Raw genomic sequence first — 24,129 nt, forward strand, 5'->3', positions numbered from 1 at the left:
TTGCTAGGAAATGAATGTCTGGGTCAGGATGACGGAGTATTTTAGCAGAAGGATATAGATTTTATCATATCAAGATTTTTGGATCACATCTTCACTTAATGTTTCTGCTGATAATAAAATAAGCTGATGCTTCCAGTCCAATTTCTTTTAATGAGAATTTACCTATATATCCTCCTTTTCTCTATTCTGAAACAAGGCCAAGATCCACAACTTAGTAAAGAGAACATTATCATCAGAAGGGAAGTACTAAACCTTTTATTTTAACCTTGAAATAAAATTGATGATGCCAATATTAGCACAGTGTCTTTTTCTGCAATCTCTTATTCCTTAGCATGTTGATTGATTTATTCAGAGTTGAGCTCTTTGATTATGAAGAGAAGGACAGTTTAGAAAGAAAAGCATCGTCCATATAATCGTGTTTATTGTATTGCCTTTTGTGTGCACAAGAGTTTTCCCTTTCTAGAGGTCTTTGTAGTCCCCAGTCACCAAAAATATCACATGGCTACTGATAGAATCTTGGCAGTGCTAACCCAGAAGACTGCATGGCTATCTGAGTCTCTTTGGAAGCCATTAATTTGTTCTATTAGATTCTATCCTTGGGATGCCATGCAGCCAAAGGATTGAAAAAGAAGAAAATCACATTTCCTTTCCTGATACATACACATGTTGGTCACTGGGATGTATTTTATAGTAACCTATATATATATGTATATTCAAAAAGAGAAGGAAAAAGTTCTGATTAAAATTAAATTAATGGATTCCTAGTGAATGGAATTTTTATTTTAGCAGAGCTAATGTAAGTAAAATTTAATTCTCTTAATATGAAAAATAATACAACCAATAATTGGTGATTTTTAACACTAATTTTTTCAAACAAGTCTTGGATTTTCTGTGGATAAAATCAGGTACACTTTGATTAATTAGTAAGGAAGCTGATTATATTTTTCTATAAATGTTGCATCATTCTTTATTTCAAACTTTATATGAAGTCAAACAGATTCTAGTCTAATTTTAGCTTGTTACACATTAGCTGTCTGTCTTTGGACAAATAAACATAACTTCTTTGAAACTCAGTTTCTTTATGTGTAAAGCAGGGATCATTATGTTTGTGGAGCAGAGCTATTGTTAGTAGTAAATAAGACTATATTATATATAGTATGTCATAGTCTATTTTTCATACTATTGGGTTAAGAATGCCAGTTTTGGAGACAGATTTCCAGATAGAGAACACAACTCAATTTGGTCTTTTCCATTGGACTAATTACATGAGTCTTACTTTTTGTATCTCTATTTCTCTATTTCTTAGAGTTATTTTATAATTAAATAAAATATGTGTGAGTCATTACATAGTATATCATAAGTCACATACACACATGGATGCACATACAAATACTTTATGTTCATATTCATAGGTACTCCTAACCTCAAAAGTTGAAATAAAATGACATGGATTACTCAGTAGCCCTAGGGTTTTAAGAGTAACATGGCTAAAAATAAAACATTTATGTTATATAATTAAAGCATGAAAACACATATTTTGTGCTTTACATCTCCAGTGAATATCTAATCACCTATTGATCACTTGAAATTTTCAGAAAACAAAATAGAGGAATTAAAAGCTGCGGTCATCGATATCTTCCTGTCCCTCCCTTCCCCTCTTTAATGTGAGATAATCAAGCAACAGTTACTGGATCTCTGCAAATCAAATGTTTTGTTTGTTTGTTTCTTCCCCTCTTTCTCACTTTGCCATGCTTTCCTTCTGTTGCTTTTGTGTTGTGTTTTATGACTTTTGGTATCACTTCATAACATGCCACTTTTCACGTTTTTCCTTTTTCCTGCCATTTATCCCAAATTATAACCATTTCTTCCTCCATATCTTTTATATGCAGACACTTAGAATTTAATTTTTAAATATTGTATCATAATATCTGTCAATACACTCGATTCATTTATTGAGATTTCATGCTTTTACAAGGGTTAAACTTCTAAAGTCATTATATAAGAAGAAAGCCACATATAATCAACATTACTCATGGAAATACCATGTCAGCTATAGAAGATAATCCACATTATTTTGTGTAAGCTATATTATCTCAACAATTCTAACAGGACATTTTTTCCTCCAGTGTTACAAAGATAACAGTTGTTCAGATAATACCAGATGAGCTAGTTTGGTTTCTTATAGGTCATTTACTACAAAATTGCTTTCATTTATTTATTTTTGCCCAGTGTAGATTTGAATTCATATGAATTAAATGTACATGTAATGCAACTCTACTGGTTGACTGAGTGAATACTATTTTGTCAGTGAATTTCTGTCTTTAAGTTTTTCTAGATAAGAGTCATCAATTCATAACACTTTTTTTTAAATGAATTCATTTATTTGACTTTACAACATTGTATTGGTTTTGCCATATGTTGACTTGAATCCGCCATGGGTGTACATGTGTTCCCCATCCATTTCAACTTCATATATTAGGGTCATCTGATAATACTCATTCTGTAGGATTCTAGTTCTAAATACTTAGAAAATAACATTTGTGGGTCAGTTATTGATATTTAGCTGTCTTTCTTCTAACGAAGTATTTCCCTTGGAATTTTTTTTTTTTTTTAATTTAAAAATGTTCTAGTTGGGACTTCCATGGTGATCCAGTAGTTAAGACTCCACACTTCCTCTGTGGGGTCATGGGTTCAATCACTAATCAGGGAACTAAGATCCTACATGACACACAAAGGACAGTAAAAAAAATTATCATAGTTTATTTATTAGTAAAATAACTTTTATTTTTCCTTCATCTTGATGTTTAACAGTAAGTTGTTTCCCCTTATGGTTTGTTTGCTATAGTCTTTATGCACTGTTTTTAAGTGCCAAAAAGATAGCAGACTCATTTTATTTTATTTTGAATTTGGTATAAAATAGATATTTTAGAATATAAGAGAACTGTTGACATTGTTGGGGGAAATATTTTTATTGATATCATGTATTTATACCTGTAGTGTGGGGCCAAAGTCATTTTGAAAGGAGGAGGTGGCTAGTAGATTTGGGGAATAAATGTTGTTGACTTCTATATCCATAACCTTGGCTGAGATAAAACAGAAAGAGGTAAGAGCTATAACCAAAGTACCATACTAGTCAAAGGCTAATGTTTGTTTTTGTCTGTTTCTTCTTGGGATAGAAAGTAATGGAGTTTTTAGCTTAAAGCCTAACAGAAATGTAGTAGAGAGGGCAAAATTGAAGATTTTAGACGGACCAATTGTTCAGTCAAGATGCTTAAAGCAATCTAAGGAGATGGGATTTTAAAAACCTAGAGGGCCTCTTCAAACTATAATGCAGGAGAAACGATTCATGATTAGTATCATTGTACCTCAATTAATTTCACATGAAACACTGCCTTTTGAAATTACCATCGCTTCCTGATCTCCTTCCTCTCTTCCCCTTCTTCCATCACCCACTCTTTACATTCTGGAAAGTATCTGCAAAATAGATGTATTAGTGTCCTAAGTCTGCCTTAACAAAGTGTCACACATTTAGTGGCTTAGAACAACAGAGGTTTATTCTTTCACAGTTCTGGAGACTAGACCCCTGAAATCAAGTTATCAGTAACATTACACTCCCTCTGCAGATCCTAGAGAAGAATCCTTCCTTGCTTTTTCCTAACTTTAATGGACCCAAGCAATCCTTGAAGTTCTATGGTTTGTAGCTACATCACCCAGGTGGCACTAGTGGAGAAGGGAATGGCTACCCAGTGGTAAAGAACCCCCTGCCAATGCAGGAGACACTAGAGACTCAAGTTCAACTCCTGGGTCAGGAAGATCACCTGGAGGAGGGCACAGCAACTCACCTTGGTATCATTCTGTATCATTTTTTCTAGGGACACCAGTTGTAGGATTTAGCGTCCACCCTGATCCATAACCTCATGTGAATCTTAGTTACATCTACAGAGGTCCTTTTTCCAAATACAATGATATTCTGAGTGCCTAGGTGGGGTTGAATATTGGGGGGACTCTATTCAACACGCTACAGAAGATAGCGTTTCTACAGTTTTATGTAGAAAATCCTAGCATAAATTACTCTATAAAGCATGTATAAAATACTAACTGTATAGAATGTAAACTAACATTCAGATTTCTTGGAAAATTCCAACATATAAATCACCTTGAGGAAATCCAGGATAGTCTACAGTGACTTAACTTTGTGTTTAGCCTCCCGGATAGTCTCACCTCCTTAAAGACGCATACTGAACACATATTTGTTAAGATATAAAGCTTGCTTTTTCTCAAGACTAGCTTTCAAAAGTGGCATCTTGAAAGTGTGCATGAAAACCTTTTCAGGTTTTCCTTCTTAGATTTCCCAGATATCTGCCCTCTCTCTTAAATTTTGTTGTTGTGTAGACTATTGGTTGCATAGATTTCAAATTCATGAATCCTTAAATCACACAAAGTTATTGTCAGTCTAGTATACTCTGTACAGGGGCATGGAGTTACCAAGACCTTTTGTGTATTTGCTGTGGGAAAATATTTTTGTTTTATCTTTAAATTAGCTATCACCACCTTAAACTTTTCTTCTACTCTACATATTTTATTTCTTATTCACAACCATTGTCTTTCCTATTTCCTAGTGTGGTATTTTTCCTCCAGTCAATCTGCAAAAATCTTACTCTATGATATTGCCTACAAAATAGGATTATACTTGTTTTTTAAATTAATTTGAACTTTATTAAAACTTATGATCTATTAACAACTATCTCATTCATCCTTATTATATACATTAAATGTATTACTTCCCTTCCATCTTATAGACTTAGGAAATTGAATGATGATTGTTGAATACAATCTATTTGTGCAATACATCTTTCAATTTTCTGTGTAAACTCTTAGTCTATGAAAAGTAGTCTTTAAAAATTTAGGTTTCCTTAGAATTTAGAAGGAAAAACCAAAATGGATTAAAACTAAAATGCACACACACTATATATAAATGTATATATGTGTGTACATATATATACTGACTTTTTAAAGTGCACCAATGTAGATTTGGCTTGCATATGGGAGCTTAACTAATCATTCTTATCTTTTTTATTAAAACTGATAGTGATTCTTTTGCTCTGTGTATATTTTCCTTTAAAACTCAGACACATATTCAACCATTTGCCTTTTTTATTAATTTTATTGGAGTATAGTTGATTTACAAAGTTGTAATAGTTTTAGATGTACAGCGAAGTGATTCAGTTATCAGTACATATATTCATTCTTTTTGATTCTTTTCCACATAGATTATTACAGAATATTGAATAGAGTTCCCTGTGTTATACAATAGGTTCTTATTAGTATTTATTTTACATATAGTAGCGTGTGTTAGTCCCAAGCTCCAAATTTTCCCTCCCCTCCACATTTCCCCTTTGATAACCATAAATTTGTTTTCAAAATCTGTTAATCTGTTTCTATTTGTAAACAAATTCATTTATATAATTTTTAATTAGATTCCACATATGAATGATATTATGTGATATTTTCTTTCTCTGCCTGATATGATAATCTCTAGGTCTATCCATGTTGCTGTAAATGGCATTATTTCATTCTTTCTAATGACTGAGTAATATTCCACTGTGTGTTTGTGTGTGTGTGTACACACATGGACGTGAATATGAGTAAGCAAACTCCAGAAGATTGTGAAGGACAGGGAAGCCAGGCGTCCTGCAGTCCATGGAGTCACAAAAAGTCAGACACAAATAAGCAACTAAACAACAACAAATATACATATGTGTGTTTGTGTGTGTATATATGTGTATGTGTGTGTGTGTGTGTGTATACACCACATATATATATATATATACACTACCTCTTATTAATCCATTCCTCTGTCCATGGACATTTAGATTACTTTCATGTCTTCGCCATTGCAAATAGTGCTACAGTGAACATTGAAAAGATGCATTCATCTTTTCAAATTATGGTTTTCTTCAGATATACACCCAGCAGTGGGATTGCAGGATCATATGGTAGTTCTTTTTTCATTTTTAAGGAACTGCCATAGTGTTCTTCATAGTGGTTATACCAACTTACATTCCCACCTACAGTGTAGAAAGGTTCCCTTTTTGCCACACTTTAACCAGCGTTTCTTGTTTGTAGATTGTTTTGTTTTTGTTTTTGTTTTATGATGACCATTTTGACTGGTGTGAGGTTGTAGTTTTGATTTTCATTTCTTGATAACTAGTGATGTTGAGCAACTTTTAGTGTGCTTTTTGGCCATCTGTATGTCTTCTTTGGATAAATATCTATTTAGATCTTATGCCCATTTTTTTATTGGGTTGTTTGTTTTTTTGACGTAGAGCTACATGAGCTGATTTTATATTTTGGAGATTAATCCCCATTTCCCTTTTGATCTTACAGTGTTATCAAATGACCTATTTTATTCAGCATTGTTTACATAATTTATGTTGTTGTTACCTGTCTTTATACTTAATTCAGTAATTTATTGTCACCGAGTTTCCCCATATTTTAGTGACAAACTGTTTTGAGATTCTTTTTTTCTTATTCTCATTAGGTCACTACATTATTTTATTAGCATTCTGTTTTTGCCTGATGTGAAGTTTACAGTAATGAATAAACTCTTACAGTCAATAAAGGCTGTTTATATTTGAAGTGTGTGACACTTCATTTTTTAGCAGTACATTTGTATCAAATTTAATGATTTGTCTTTTGTAAATATTGAATTTACTTATCTAACAATGACAAACTATGTTCATAAAATGTGTATTTATTCAAAATTTGTATTTACTATTTATCATCGCTCTTTAAATATGAAACATTTGAAAAGGAAAGTTCTTTTACTGTTTTTAAATTGATGATTGTGTTAATGTCAGTATACAAAATGACTAAGCTAATTTTACCCTTGTAAGAAAGGAAACTTTTTTTGAGCCTAATATTTTAAGGTAAGGAATATTTAATTATCATATGTAAAATTATATTATTTAATTATTTGGTTACTATTCATATAATTATATTTGTAGCCATATTTGGTCACTAGCTAGAATAAGATCCCCCTATTCAAGTTTGGTTCAGATGTCAAGACTCATGATACCACACATTGACCAAGAGGGAAAAAAGATGTATTACTCATACAATGAGGCTTTCTGAGAAGGGTAGGACAGTATCCAAAATTGGATCCAAGCAGATCCAAAATTGCTTAAGGGAGCAAAGAAAGCTGGCTGGCTTTGGGTTTTACAGAGTTGATACTGGAGTGAAAGCTCCTACATGCTGGTCAGGGCTTGTGAGTTTCAAAATTCCCATTGCTTATAAAGGAGCATGCATACAGGTATTCTTATCAGCTTGCCCGTATATCAGGCAAAAGGGAAACTGGGGGATGGGGAGGAGAGCTTGAAACTTGTGAGCAGTTAAAGATCAACGATGGATCGGCCTTCAGCACAATTCACTCTCAGTGTTTGATTGAGTGAACTGCCCCATGTTTGAACTTGTTTAAAGCCACAGTGGTACTTTGTGAGTCAGAGATCCGTTTAGTAAATGAGATGAAAATTCACTGGACACCTTGTTCCAGAGCTCAGCAATGTGGTGAGACGTGAAATGAGTGCCTTGATCATTATCAATAGTGACTAGAACTCTGTATAGAGGCATGTGTGGCATTGATCTGTATTTTGGGAATGTCTGAGACAAGATTTCAAAAGTTTTTCCTCATAAAGGGCAACCCTGGATCACATGGTCAGACAGTTGGCAATGGCCCAGTGGTTTGTAAAAATGTTCAGTTGAGCTGATTTATTGACATTGGTGGTCAGTGTAAAGATGCCTGACTGAAGTTTGGGCAGTTGCACTAATCTTTGAGTCCTTTAACAGGGATGTCTTAGTTAAGATATTAAAAGCAATGGCTCTCTAAGAAGTTGAGTCACGTATGATGATGGTAGCCATACTTGCTGTGACATGTACAAACTTTCTTTTCTATCCATTCAAGATACCAAGCAGTTCCTCTAGCTAAGGGGTTCTGAAGAGTAGTGACTGCCTGTGAAACCATGGCGTCTGTCAAGAAACTAAGAATAGGGCAGGCCACACCCTCCTTGGGGTGGGTTACTTCAGGGGGCCTAGGTTTGGCTTAAACAAATAGGTATCATTTACATTTTAGCAAGGAAACCTTAGCAGCCATACCCAGCTTGCAAGATACTACTTCCACGATCCAAGGTGTAATGGACAGCTGGATAGAGAGGATCATGACCTTAGAGCCTGTGAGAGCCTCTGTTTCCAAGATATCCCAGTACGCATCATTGCCATTAGGATGACATAGGGCTTCAGGTGGAGACCTCTTGCATTTGAAGTCCATGGGCAACTTATGGCTACTATGGGTGGCCCAGAAACTCCAAGAAGCATGAGAGGAAGTTGCTAAAGCCTTTACAGTGAAGAAGTCAGAGGGTGAGAAGGGGCAGCACCAGTTATATTAAAATTCGGAACGATTCTAGAGGCTTTTTTTTTTTTTTTTTTGTAGAAGGCCCCATTCAAGGTAGTTCAATATACTAGTAACAGGATAAATGGGCTTAAGTAAATTAAACATATTTTTATAAATGAAAACTATGTTGCCCTCAAAATCCAAAAATTGCTAAAATATTTTCAGCTTGTTTTAACACTGTGGTACCATGAGAGTCAATGTTTATTTCTTAATGGTGTTAAGGATGGAGTAGCTTTTGACTGGCCAATTAATATCTCAGGATTTAACTCAAGTGATAAGGCCTTCTAATATGTGTAGGGAAATGAAACCACCACCACCCCCCTTTTTGTGAATTCTTTTATATCTGCCTGTCTTGAATGATTGTGACAAATGAATCTCCTTGAAGGAAGATATGGTGTCACCTGTGCTCCTGGACAAAGTTGAATGCAGTTAACATCTTGCCTACCAAGGCAGTATGCAGTGGCTAGGCTGCTGAAGACCTCATGGGTAGCTAGGTAAAGTTGTCCTTTCAAAGTGCAAAGGAGAGAGCATATCTCATTAGAGTTAAAGGCAAACCATAGCCGAGTGTCTTTTGAAATTGGCATTAAATAGATGAGATGAGCCAAATCAGGGCTTCACCTGCCAATGCAAGAGATGCAGATGTGGGTTTGATCACTTGGTTGGGAATATCCCCTGGAGAAAAATGGCAACATGCTCCAGTATTCTTGCCCAGAAAATCCCATGGACAGAGAAGCCTGATAGTTATAGTCCACAAGGTCTCAAAGAGTCAGACATGACTTAACGACTAAGCACACACATGAGCCAAATCATTAGCAAAATATTACCACCTAGTGATTAGATGGGACTAGTAACTTTTGAACTGTGGTGTTGGAAAAGACTCTTGAGAGTCCCTTGGACTGCAAGGGGATCCAACCAGTCCATCCTAAAGGAAATCAGTCCTGGGTATTCATTGGAAGGACTGATGCTGAAGCTGAAACTCTAATACTTTGGCCACCTCATGCGAAGAGTTGACTCATTGGAAAAGACCCTGATGCTGGGAGGGATTGGGGGCAAGAGGAGAAGGGGACGACAGAGGATGAGATGGCTCGATGGCATCACCGACTTGATGGACATGAGTTTGAGTAAACTCCGGGATTTGGTGATGGACAGGGAGTCCTGGCATGCTGTGGCTCATGAAGTCGCAAAGAGTCGGACACAACTGAGCGATTGAACTGAGCTGAACTGAGTAACTTAGATAATATTGAATATGAGGCCTTTAATGAGTGGAGCAACAGAAATAGAGTTTCATAAACTACTGTGAGTTACCACTCGTTTTTCCTAGGTTTAAGAACAACCTAGCTTGTGTGTTAGTTACTCAGTTGTGTCCAACTCTTTTTGACCTCATGAACTATAGCCCCTCAAGCCCCTCTGTCCATGGAATTCTCCAGGCAAGAATACTGGAGTGGTTAACCATTCCCTTATCCAAGGAATGTTTCTGATTGAGGGATCTAACCTGGGTCTCCTGCATTGCTGGCAAATTCTTTACTGTCTGAGCCGCCAGGGAAGCCCAAATTGGCTATTAAATGGAGAAGTAGTAGTGATAAAGACCCCTTCTGTAAATGTCTTTTACAGTGGCCTTCAATCTTTGAAGACTCTGTTTTAAAATGCAGTGACCCATATGAACTATTTTAAGTGTTAAGAAAAGGCCATGGGAATCTCAATTTCTTAGCCTGTTGTAAATGCTAAAGATATAGTTTAATTTATTACATTTCTGATTAGAGCTTCTTTCATGACCACTGTGGGATATTTAGGCAGTGCAGTAGTTCTGATGATTAAAATGAAGCACACTTGTTTGTTCAGTACTTTATATTTAATAAGTCCTTTAGATTACAGGATATGCACTGTAATCTATTTAAGTATAGTGGGATTTCCAAGAATAATTATAATTTCAGCTTCTATTTTGATTAAGGCCGTGAAGGTTTGCCAGTTGGTTCATATCAGTAAATATTAGAGTTAATTCAAAACTCATGTTGTAGAGGTGCAAAAGCCCATCTGAGACATTTTAAATTTTCACTTTCTAAATATTGTAGTAAAATTTAAGTTGCTATTTGGATCGAATTGTGGACCTCCTTTTTAACTAGCTTGTTTGTTGATTACCAGATATATTTTAGAGGTACCAGAAATGCTCTCTAAAGTGAAAGTGTTAGTCACTCAATCATGTCTGACTATGCGACTATGTGTCTTCCCGACCCAGGGATCAAACCTGGGTCTTCTGCATTGCAGGCTAGTGTTAAAGAACTTGTCTGGCAAATCAGGTAGACATAAAAAGATGTGGGTTCGGTCTCTGGGTCAGGAATATCCCCTGGAGGAGGGTGTGACAACCCACTTCAGTATTCTTGCCTGGAGAATCCCATGGACAGAGGAGCCTGGTGGGCTACAATCCATGGAGTCTCAAAGAATCAGACATGACTGAAGTGACTTAGCACACATGCATGCTTTGGAGGAGGGATGATCCCTTTACTCTGCTCATATTTATAAGTTTCTTTCTCCAGAATGTCAAATCTGTAACATCAGAGTTATGGGCCTCCACCACAACAATCATTGCTTTATATGGATTAAAGATTGGGAGTTTAAGTAGCATTTGAATTATCTTCTTAGTTGTGCCACATGGATACCATAAGTATTTTATTCTGTAAGTTTGAGGATAAAGATCTTTGTTGCAAAGAAACCTCGGCAGCAGTATAGCAAAAGATGTTTATAGAGTGGTGAATCATCTGCTTTTAGGACTGGAGACCTCAGCATGCCACATGCTAACTGTTCTTCCACACAACTGGCCATCCAACAGGACCACATATTTCACAGAGTATCAGTATTTTTCCTGAGAACTCTATAGAAGAAAGGCCACTGCCTGGTTGAGACCCACGGCCAGCAATCACAGAGTAAGAGTCATTTCTCTAAACCAAGCATTAGTCATAGTTTATGCTGGAACCAAGATATGTAATTCAATCTGAGGCACATAAATAGGTCCAGTCTAAGATGCACAATCCAGAGTCTTTTTGAGATGGGTCCCAACTCTTGTTTCTAAATGTCAATTATGAAAACTTCTGATGTGTTTGACTGAATCTATGATAAAGATTCATTGGAACTCAGCAAATGTAGTGCAAAGCAGCATAGCTGAAACTCCAAGATTGCTAGCAGGCATCAGAGCTGATTACTAACTCAAAGCAAGAAAGGAAAGACAGTCTAGCGGTCATTGCCTAGACACCCTCTTGACTGCATCCATTGTTCTGGTTACCCTGTAACCAGGTTTTTGTTGTTGTTGTTGTTTTGGATTTTGAGACTAATGGTACCACACAAACACCAGGAGAGTATGAAGATTTTTATTATTCATGTAATTAAGTTTAGACAGATTCAAAATAGCATAAAATATCAGGGAAAGGCATTGACTTTGGGGGTTATAGTGTGGTTAAGGGTGGTTGTGGAGTGAGAGTTTCTGTGTTCAGATCAGTGCATTTATGATTTGAATTTGCCACTAATGCCCTAGGAAAGGGAAAATTCACGCTATCTAATCAGTTAGCCCATATAGGAGTTCTAAGGGAAAGGGGAGCAGTAGGTCTTAAAAGTTGTCAGCAGTAGACATCAGAACAGGTTTCAGACCCTTTAATACAAGCTTTAATTTATTATAAAACTGTAATTTATAATTGTATAAATTGTATAATTTATTATAAAGCTGTAATTTAAAATTGTATAGTAGCTTATGTGTTGGTATATACGATGCATATCATAACTTTCTATTGCTAGTATTCTTTCTTTATTTTAAACAAAATTAATTCCTTTTATACTCCAAGACAATGACAGTAATATGCTCTAAAATATGATTAACTAAATTTTCAAAATAGCTATCGAAAAGTCTGCTATGTCATTATGATAAATGTATACTTGCATTAATTGTGTAATGGGTGTCAAAGTTGATACTTCACATTTCTGTCATTTTAAAACAGTTATAGGAAATAAATAATGCTTAATGATTCTGAAGAAAACTTTGAAAAATATAGCACAGGAACACCAGGCTAGACATTTTGCAACAATTTCTTTGAAGTGTCGTTATGATGTTGCACCCTATTTGTCTCATTCATATTTGCTTTTATTTTACCAAGATGATAAGTTCAGTGGTTGCCACATTAGGTGTTTAATATTAGTTGGCATCAGCTTTCTGAAGATTATTTTGAAGTATGTTTTATTACAGTCATAAATTCAGTGATGGCAACTAATAAACTCATTGAAGATAATAATTGATAGTTATTGTGGTATAGTGGAAAATAAACTGAATTGGGATCTAAAGGTTTGGATTATAACCTTTAACTGACTCTAATTGGCCATATGATCTTGAGCAAGTAATTTGAGTTTTTGGGGCCTCATTTTCTTGATCTGTAAATGAAAAGTTTTGATAACAGTGGTCTCTAAGGACCCTCCCATCTCAAAAAAAAATATATGAAATGTATGTTTAAATTCAGAGTGTGCTACTGGCAGCTAGAGAAGTTAAATGTAGGAAAGTACTACCAACTTCCTGAAATTTAAGAGTCTGTCATAGAATTCATGGATTTGTGTAATTTCAATATGACTACATATTTAACAGAAATTCTGAATCTTTTATGTTCCTGAAGAAATAAGTTCTATAACAATGATAACTCTTTTTTATTTTCTTTTTGTAGAAAGATTTCTTTCTTTTTTCTTTATACTTTTTTTTTTAATGCACCAGAATATCCTTAACCTTCCTGTTTCATTCTTCATTCACTACAATTACTAGGGAATTAATTTTTTACTATATTCCCCTACTGATATTTCAGTACAAAATAATTCCTTTTATAAAGTTGAATATTCATATACAAGGAGAAAATATTACCTAGAAAATTATACTATGAAATTTGTGGTCTTCCCTTAAGAACTCAATGTGAAAGAATATTTGAAATAGTGAAAAGGAAAAAAAAAGAAAATACAGTTCCATACAGGTATTCATAACTTTTCTGGAAAAAGTTTTTATGGAGAAGTAATTAAATACAGCTTTTTTTAGTGTCTCATTATTCTGTCATGCAGAATCACAATTGTAATATTTCATACTATGACAGATTAAAACTAGAGAACAAATGATTCACAAAAGTGCACAGCATGCCAGAGGCAGAGTCTTTTGTAAACATGAAATACTCATCATTTTCGACACTCTCCCACAGTTATTTCAGAATAGTATAATGATCTGTAATTGTTTAGTACTGAAATCCAGTGCTGATTACAATTAAAGTACAATTTTTTTTCCTGTTTTGGTGACCCATGATTTGATGTATCTGCTGTAGACCTGAAAATACAGAAGTTTGAAATAATTCATTTATTTGAAAATTCAGTAAGTTATATTTCAGAAAAGTTAAAGGATCAATAGTGTTTATTTTGTAGTTGATATACACACACATAGTATACATCACACATTGTAGAAGTGTTGTCCCAGTCCCTGAGTTATAAGAGGGTTTTAGCTAGTAATCTCTTACAGTTTATACATACTCTTAATATTCACCCTAGCTGCTTTTGCTGGGAAGGGGAAACTCTAAAAGAGATGTGTAACTGGAATGTTTTCCAAATTCACTAAGGCTGTTAGTTATCTATTAAAATACCAAATTAAATATCAGGGTTTCATCTGTCATATTGCTTCTCTTAGCAACCTTTTATATAATGTATGTTTTTAAATCTAGTATAACATTTATTTCATTCTAACAGGGGTTGTCAATTAGAATTTATATTAAAAGTTTTAACTTAATGGCAGATAACAGAGATCAGGATGTGGGCATAGTCAGTACAAAATGATGGTAACATGGTGAACTAAGTTCTGTGCCTTCTTGAAAACAAATTCCAAAATGTTTAAAACATACTATGATCCAGACAAAACTCAACTGTGGAATGATTTGATTTTCAACCTAATATGTTTGGTGTGTTTAGTTTAAAGGTATGGAAACTTAATAATGATTTCCTTTTCCTTTTTCCTCATCCCTTTGTTCCTGTCCACTCTCTCTTAATTCATAGATATATGCTGCTATTAATTCCAACCGCATTGTGGGTTGACACGTATTATTTTGCTTGTAAGTGGCAATTTTTCACTAGTTTGATCAATTATGTACTTAAACAATAGTATACACTCAGCCTTGAGCTAGAATCTGGGAATAAAAGTTATGTAAACGGTGCTTTTTGCCTTTTAGGAGGGTATGAACAAGGAACTAGATAATTGAAGAGTTTATTGAAAAAGAATGTGAAAACTGCTGTAACAGGTGTTTGTAATGGTGTTAAGGAAAAACGTCTTAGGCAGACTGGTGGCAAGTTTGGGAGATAGGGGGTCACAGTGTCAGGAACATTTACCTGATGATACCATATGTATCAGTCACTTTAAGAGAAATAATTCCAGCCAGAGACAATGACACAGGCAAAGGCACACAGACATATGGTACACAGTTTCTGGAAAGAACGACGTAGGTTTCTCTCCAGGTGGAGAGCAAAGCTCTACTCGGAAACTAATGCTTGAAACGAGAGGCACCCAGAGACCAGATTATGGAAGGCTTTCTAGGCACCGTTTATGTCCATTCAGAAATGCTTAATCCCACTTAGCTTCAGAGAGACATTTTCTAGCCTGACCATACTGATGTCCAAGAAAACAGAAATGCTTGATTGGTTTCATTAGCATATACTCTAGTTGAATAGTCTGACAGTGTAGGGATATTAGCCACCTGGTACACACTGGCACAGCCATTGAACTCATTAGAATTTTGAAATACTTTTTGCTGTTATCAGTCTCCTGGACAATTCCACATTTCTCTCCACCTAACCCTTCCCTTAACCCTTCCCCTCAACAACTAAGAGTAATATCTAGCCTGGCATTAATTCTGACTGGTCTATGCCTGTGTCATATGGATAAAATATTTTGAGTCACCCTGTAAATATAACTGAATATACTCAAACACACACACTCTTAATATATCTCAAATTCTGCTAATAGGGGTGCAGAGTGAGAAGAAAATAGGTTGCTGTGGAAGAACAATGGAAGAATCAAATTTAACTTGAGATTAGTGAAGATTGCAATATTCTGTACACTGAAAGATAAGTAGGTTGAAATGTGTCATGTATGCTGTATAAACCAATGAAACTGTTAAACAGGGGAATATCACAGCCTGTTGGACACCTTAAGTATAATATCGGTGGTAAGAGATGAGTCTAGAGGCACAGGATTAGAGACAATGAGAGGACTAATTCTGGCAGTGTGAGAAGGGGAAGAAAATGTTCATAGGGGATATTAGAGATGAATAAAATATGTGCGGTTAGTATTCCAGAGTAACTCATTGTCTGGACAGAGAGTGATGGAAGCAGACAGATGTCAAGTGATATCACAGAGGCAATCACATCTGGAGCCAAAGCCCTTCCTAATGTTGGACATGAGTTAAATCTAGAATCCATTTGTAAGCTTAGCAGTTTCAGAAATTCAATGCTGTCAAACTTTAGGAGATTGGCTCACATTGATTCCCACTCACCAAACCCAGAGGAGACTCATTAAAAAATCACAATGCCAGTTAACCAATCTGTTGTGAGAGAGTTTCCAGCAAGCCTGTCAGTGCTGACCACTTGCTTAATTTGTGAGCATAAAACAATAAATTTCTATGTGTGTGTGTGTACACAATCAGGTTGTAAATTCTAGGGCTTCATGTAAAAGTTAGTTATAATCTTTTCAATATCTTGTTTTCTTATTGGTTAATTTTAAGTAATGTCATTTAAGAACTCTATTTTAAATAATTTTTGAGTACTGAACAAATACCTGATTCTGTTTGATTTCTTTAGACAACAGCCTCTCTTCTACATACATGTTTCCTTAGTTGTACTTCATAAAACCATTTATCCATGGCTGATTCATGTCAATATATGACCAAACCCACTACAATATTGTAAAGTAATTAGCCTCCAACTAATAAAAATAAATGAAAAAAAAATTTATCTCTACCTAATGCTTACTGTACTTGGAAAGCAACTCTGACTATACCAGAATCCTCTATTTAATGAAATTCAAGCTCCACAAGCTACTGATCACTAATTTTCTTCTATCTGGTGATTTCTTTCCACACCAATTTGCAAAGTTCTTCTAAAATTTACTTAGTAATTTGCCTTCATTTTTGTTGATTTTCAGTTATAATTGTTGAGGGGATTTTCTGTTTGAAAAATAAAGTCCACATTTACAGTTTTTACTTATTTATAAGATATATCTTTAAACATTTCTTCCAGCTATCTACCAGTCATTTGGCTTCTTAATACTTAAAACATAATCATCCTCCATATTTTTTGCTTTGAAATTTTAATTTCTATTTACTTAGAAACAGTTATGACATTTGGAATATTTCTAAGTAATCCTAGGGCCTGGCACTGCAGCGGTTTACGTGGATGAAACTAGCCAGTTTGTGAATAGATAATTTAAATTTTTCTGTATGAAAATGTCTTTGAAACTCGATTGCTGTTTCAAAGGATTATATTTTTTAAAAAATAAGAGAAATAAATACATATAAATGTATACCTCTAATTTTTAATGTACTGTTGGTAGTAATTTAAATTAATACAGCCACTATGGGGAACAGTATGGAGATTCCTTAAAAAGCTAGAAATAAAGCTACCATATGATCCAGTAGTCCCACTACTGGGGGTATACCCTGAGAAAAGCATAATTCAAAAAGACACATGTATACCAATGTTCATTGTAGCACTATTTGCAACAGCCAGGACATGGAAGCAGACTTGATGTTCATCAACAGATGAATGGATAAAGAAGTTGTGATACTTATATACAATGGAATGTTAGCCATAAAAAGGAATTAATTAGAGTCAGGTGAACTAAGGTGAATAACCTAGAACCTGTTATACAGATTTATAACACAGTAAGTTATTCAGAGTAAGTCAGAAAGAGAAAAAGAAATATTGTATATTGATGCATATATACAGAGCCTAGAAAAATGGTACTGATGAACCTATCTGTAGGGAAGAAATATAGATGCAGACACAGAAAATGGATGGATTTGTGGACACAGTGAGGGAAGGAGAGGGTGGGATGAGCCAAGAGAGTAGCACTAAAAACATATACATTACCACGTTTGAAATGGACAGCTAGAAGGAAGCTGCTATGTAACACAGGAATCTCAGCCTGGTACTCAGTGACAACTAGAGACAGAGGAGGTAGGCTCAGTGGAGAGGGGATATATTTAAACTCATGTCTGACTCATGTCATTGTAGAGCAGAAACTAATACAATACTGTAAGCAATATCCTCCAATTAAAGAAACTAAATAAATGCAAATATTTGTATCTTTAATTTTTTGAAATCCTCAGCTTATACTACCAAGAGTTGATTGAGGAATTGCTTGGGATAGTTTTCCCAACAAGGCAATTAATACTATGTGATAAGAGAAGGCTTTACACATGGATATCACCAGATGGCCAACACTGAAATCAGATTGATTATATTCTTTGCAGCCAAAGATGGAGAAGCTCTATACAGTCAGCAAAAACAAGACCAGGAGCTGACTGTGGCTCAGATCATGAACTCCCTATTGCTAAATTCAGACTTAAATTGAAGAAAGTAGGGAAAACCACTAGATCATTCAGGTATGACCTAAATCAAATCTCTAATGACTACACAGTGGAAGTGAGAAATAGATTTAAGGGACTAGATCTGATAGAGTGCCTGATGAACTATGGACAGAGATTCCTGACATTGTACAGGAGACAGGGATCAAGATCATCCCCATGGAAAAGAAATGCAAAAAAGCAAAACGGCTGTCTGAGGAGGCCTTACAAATAGCTGTGAAATGAAGAGAAGCCAAAAGCAAAGGAGAAAAGGAAAAATATTCCCATTTGAAATCAGAGTTCCAAAGGATAGCAAGGAGAGATAAGAAAGCCTTCCTCAGAGATCAGTGCAAAGAAATAGAGGAAAACAACAGAATGGAAAAGACTAGAGATCTCTTCAAGAAAATTAGAGATACCAAGGGAACATTTCATACAAAGATGGGCTCGATAAAGGACAGAAATGGTATGGACCTAACATAAGCAGAAGATATTAAGAAGAGGTGGCAAGAACACACAGAGAACTATATAAAAAAGATCTTCACGACCAAGATAATCACAATGGTATGATCACTCACCTAGAGCCAGACATCCTGGAATGTGAAGTCAAGTGGGCCTTAGGAAGCATCACTATGAACAAAGCTAGTGGAGGTGATGGAATTCCAGTTGAGCTATTTCAAATCCTGAAAGATGATACTGTGAAAGTGCTGCCCTCAATATGCCAGCAAATTTTGAAAACTCAGTAGTGGCCACAGAACTGGAAAAGGTCAGTTTTCATTCCAATCCCAAAGTAAGGCAGTGCCAAAGAATGTTGAAACTACTGCACAAATGCAGTCATCTCACATGCTAGCAAATTAATGCTCAAAATTCTCCAAGCCAGGTTTCAACAATATGTGAACTGTGAACTTCCAGATGTTAAAGCTGGTTTTAGAAAAGGCAGAGGAACCAGAGTTCATATTGCCAACTTCCATTGGATCATAGAAAAAGCAAGAGAGTTCCAGAAACCCATCTACTTCTGCTTTATTGACTGCTCCAAAGCCTTTAACTGTGTGGATCACCATAAAATGTGGAAAATTCAAGAGATGGGAATACCAGACCACCTTACTTGCCTCTTGAGAAATCTGTATGCAGGTCAAGAATCAACAGTTAGAAATGGACATAGATAAATAGACTGGTTCCAGATTGGAAAAGGAGTTCGTCAAAGCTGTATATTTTCACCCTGCTTAATTTAACTTAACATACAGAGTAAATCATGTGAAATGCCAGGTTGTATGAAGCACAAGTTAGAATCAAGATTGCCAGGAGAAAGATCAATAACCTCAGATATGCAGATGACACCACCCTTATGGCAGAAAGTGAAGAGGAACTCAAAAGCCTCTTGATGAAACTGAAAGAGGAGAGTGAAAAAGTCGGCTTACATTCAAAAAACTAAGATCATGGCATCCGGTCCCATCACTTCATGGCAAATAGATGGAGAAACAATGGAAATAGTGACAGACTTTATTTTTTTGGCCCCAAAATCACTGCAGATGGTGATTGCAGCCATGAAATTAAAAGCCGCTCCTGGGGGAAAAATTATGACCAACCTAGACAGCATATTAAAAAGCAGATACATTACTTTACCAACAAAGGTCTGTCTAGTCAAAGCTATGGTTTTTCCAGTAGTCATGTATGAATGTGAGAGCTGGATTATAAAGAAAGCTGAACACCAAAGAATTGATGCTTTTGAACTGTGGTGTTGGAGAAGACTCTTGAGAGTCCCTTGGACTGTAAGGAGATCCAACCAGTCAATCCTAAAGGAAATCAGTACTGAATATTCATTGGAAGGACTGATGCTGAAGCTGAAAATCCAGTACTTTGGTCACCTGATGCGAAGAACTGATTCATTGGAAAAGGCCCTGATGCTGGGAAAGATTGAAGGCAGGAGGAGAAAAGAACAACAAAGGATGAGATTGTTGGATGGCGTCACCGACTCAATGAACATGAGTTTGAGTCAACTCCACAAGTTGGTGATGGACAGAGAACACAGGCACGCTGCAGTCCATGGGGTTGTAAAGAGTCAGACACAGCTGAGCATCTGAACTGAGTGACTGATGTTATTATATGTTACTTATTCTTTTATATCTTAGGTTTAAGTAGGTTTAATATCTTTTTAGAGACCAAAAGACAAATCTTAGCCCTTAGACAATCAGTTAACAAATTATGTGAAGTTGGATAAGTCATTTAATATCTCTGGATCTCAGTTTCCTCCTCTCTGAGGACCTTTCAAGGAGGACCTTGAAAAAATATTTCTAGGGACATCTTTCACTGTGATTTTCTTTATACTTTGATTATGTCTTGGCCTGTTTATTTATTGTCTTCTGCTTCCCCTGCCTACTCTAGGTTAGTAGAGGTACATTTTCATCCCAGTTCTGCCATTGACTTGCTGGTTATATTGATCAAGTTTCTTACTCAGGTTTCTTCCTCAGAGGAAATAACTATCCCAGCCCAATGGTTTTCTAGTGAGAATCAGGAATCTGCTGAGATTTACTTATGTAGAGCATTTAGCATATTACATAACATGTATAAAATGCTCAGTTAATTTTAACTAATATTTGCAATAGCATCACCTCTCTTAGGCTATTATTTTTTTCTTAGCTGTATATGTGTGTGTACATATATATTCACACACACACACACACACACATATATATATATATATGTTTCTAGTCACTGTATTTGGTAGGTCATAGTTTAGAAACCAGGTAATAGAATTCTACAATACATTTCAGGAAGTAATTTTTTTATAATTTATGTTGAAGTGGTGAAAGTAGCAAAATGGTATTCATTGAAAAGTAAAATATGAAAAAATAATTTACTATGATTGATTTATGTTGCATATTTTTTGTGCAGTAAATGTTACTTATTTACAAATAATGTCACAGTAAGTAAAGACATATATCTGATTTTAGTTGGTTGAATGCCCACGTTTACTCAAGTGAATTGATTTGTTAATTTATATGATGATGTGCCTAGAGCAACCATGTCCTGGCATAACATGGATGATGTTACATGTGCATGGGTTAGTTGTTTGAGCTCTCAAGCCAGTAATTAAAGAAAAAAAATGAACTGTTTAAACAAGTGACATATGTACATATAATTACCAGACAGTCCACTGCTAACTGAAAATACTAAAAACATCCTCTTAGAGATAAAGCTGCCATTGTAAGTGTCTTAAAACAGTAAAATAGCCTTTCCATCAAATATTTTGCAAGAAAGTTATGTATATTAGATTATGTAGTCAATTCCTTGTTTAAGAAATTATAAAGAAATTTAATCACAAAATTTTACTCATATAGAAAATATGGTTTCATTTTTGTCTACTCTTAATTTTTTAAACCATATACATTTTGAGAAATGATATAAAGCATACCTTAAACATAACTGTTTTCTCACATCAGCTCTTTTATTCTTCCATTAAAGATCCTCATATCTTCAGGAAACTAAGAATGTGTTGGTATGCTGTACATGTTTTAAATTTGCTTTCCAACAACACATTAAAAATTTGAATCCAGCGCTGAAGCGTAAAATATTTTTCAAAAACCCAGATCTGGTTTTATTTTATACCCATTCTGATTTTTGTATATCCAAGATCAATTTTGTAGTTTGCTAAGATTTAAACAGCATAATGTAGGGAAGTCGAGGATAAGCTATACAACCTGACTTTCCTTTTACCTAAGAATCTTGCAGACTTCATGGCAGTGCGTCCTGGCAGATTGTATGTAAACAGATCATAAATCACAGCCAGGGAGGATTTCAGTCACTGGTTCTGTAGCAGAAATATAAGCCAAATGAGCAGATGCCATGGAGAAAATTAGTATCTAACTGAGGTAATAAATGATCCCAAGCTTTGTTAAAAATATGTTTCTAAATAATGAATATCTTTATATCCAGTAAAACAGAAACACTATTAAAATCTAAATTTAAAAATATTTTAAAAGTATATATTTTAAATAACTGTTGATTTAGTTTACCAACTATATTAAGGGCCATATAATCAATCAAGCTTAAAAGAGTATGCTTTAAAGAATAGTTTTACTTTAAAATCATATTGAATGCTTTCTAAAGCTTTTAATAATGCTTCTAATAAAACTTTTAAAAGAAATATTTTTGGCTTAATTTTAACATTTCACATGAATTCTAGAAAAAAAATAGAAAATAAAAAGAGTTTGTTTTAAACCATCCATGACTCCACCATCCAGAGAAAATATTGGGAAAATGTAGGCTTTTTTTTTTCTAGTATTTTACGTGAGTTTTAATGAAATAGTAAACAAATAATATATATTACATTCTATCTGATGTTTTAGCCAATTATATTTTAGGTACTTATGCAGGTAAATATTCTTCATCATCATGATTTTTAATAGTTGCATAATTTTTGTACCAGAGTCTGTTCGTTTCTATAAGGCTGGTTATTCAGATGGTTTCTCCCACCTGTTTTCCCTTTCAGTTCAGTTTGGTTCAGTTCAGTCGCTCAGTCATGTCTGACTCTGCGACCCCATGGACTGCTGCATGCCAGGCCTCCCTGTCCATCACCAACTCCCGGAGTTTATACTCATGTCCATTGAGTCTGTGATGTCATCCAACCACCTCATCCTCTGTCGTCCCCTTCTTCATCTGCCTTCAATCTTTCCCAGCATCAGGGTTTTTCCTTTACAAATATTATCATAATAAACATGTTAATGTATCAGTCTTTGGCTGCATTTCTGATGAGTTTCTAGACTAGATTTCCAGCAGAGGAAATCACTAGGTCAGTGAGCATGAACTTTTTCAAAGTTACTGATGATACATATTTCTAAATTGCTTTCTAGAAAGATTTATCCAAATTAGAATCACACCAAGAAGTATAAGAAATTGCCTAGATCATTCAACTAAGTTGCTGTTTTGAAACAAAGCTTATGTCACTTAGATAGAAGCTATAGGCGAGTAACCCACAGCTTCAAAAGCACTTCTTACAATTAAAATGTCCAGGAGAAAAACACCGTCAGCAAGAGCCTCATGGATTTCTCATGCCCAAACGAACTCACAACGTTCAGTCCCTAGCTTTGCTGTTTCCAAACCAAGATATGAACATGTCCCTAGAGACTCAAGCATTTCAACCACTAGGATTTATAAATCAGATGACCTTTAAAAAAAAGAAATTTACATAGGGAAATATATATGCTAAGTAGGCCAAAATACTAATTTTAGCAAGCCAATATTCTTTCTCTGATTGGAAAGTTTTTGAAAACTAAAATCTAAAGATTAGTTTTTAGTACAGAATCATTTTATACAGTAACTCAATGATAATAATGAGTTATATTTTCAAACTATTATAACCTAAAACATGCTGCTTTGCTATAGGTTATATACTCACATTGCTTGACCACCAAGTAATTGTTCTTTGAATGTTATTTTCTACCAAGCATACTGGGCATCACATTCCACTTATGTTTGGGTGTTTCTCAGTATGTAAGACTATACTCTATCAATTTCTATTAGGTTGATATTTTAAAATCATTGTGCTTTCATCAGCAAAAGTACAGAAGGAGCTTATACTTGGTTTTCTACAACTGTCTCAACTTCCACAGGTTTTCTTTTTGGTATCAGTTGTTCCTTCCAGAAATGAAGTTATTAAAGCTTCCTCATTCTGGAGATGCAAATTATTTGTGATATGTACCATTCTGTATATTAATTACAAGGTAATAAATTACAACCAGTCTTAAATTTCACTTTTCAAAAATCACATTAACCTTTGAAAGTGTGGTTCTTAAATTTGCAAACAGCCTAATTCTTAAATATAGCTTTCAGTCTTAATAGAAATATAATATTGGATGAGTTTCTTTCCCTCTCCAGGCTTCAGATTTGTCATCTGTAAGATGAAGTTAATAATTTTAATAGCATTATCAGGGGGATTTTCCATGTAAAATAATTATAAACTAGTGCCCAGATGTAGAAAATGTAGAATATAGTTATGATTATTTTTATTGTGACATAATAAAAATAATCAAGTCTATCTTTTCCCACATGTTTGAAAAAACTATGTTCCATAATTTAAAA

At 34.9% G+C, this 24,129-nt stretch overlaps 1 protein-coding gene across 3 annotated transcripts in view; it reads left to right on the plus strand.

The window, feature by feature from the left end:
* CSMD3 (CUB and Sushi multiple domains 3) overlaps nt 1-24,129 on the plus strand; it is a 1,326,016-nt gene that overhangs the window by 1,075,025 nt on the left and 226,862 nt on the right. The gene's annotated exons all lie outside the window — the stretch shown is intronic.

This window comes from Dama dama, chromosome 21 (genome assembly GCF_033118175.1).
Source record: "Dama dama isolate Ldn47 chromosome 21, ASM3311817v1, whole genome shotgun sequence".
NCBI lineage: Eukaryota > Metazoa > Chordata > Mammalia > Artiodactyla > Cervidae > Dama > Dama dama.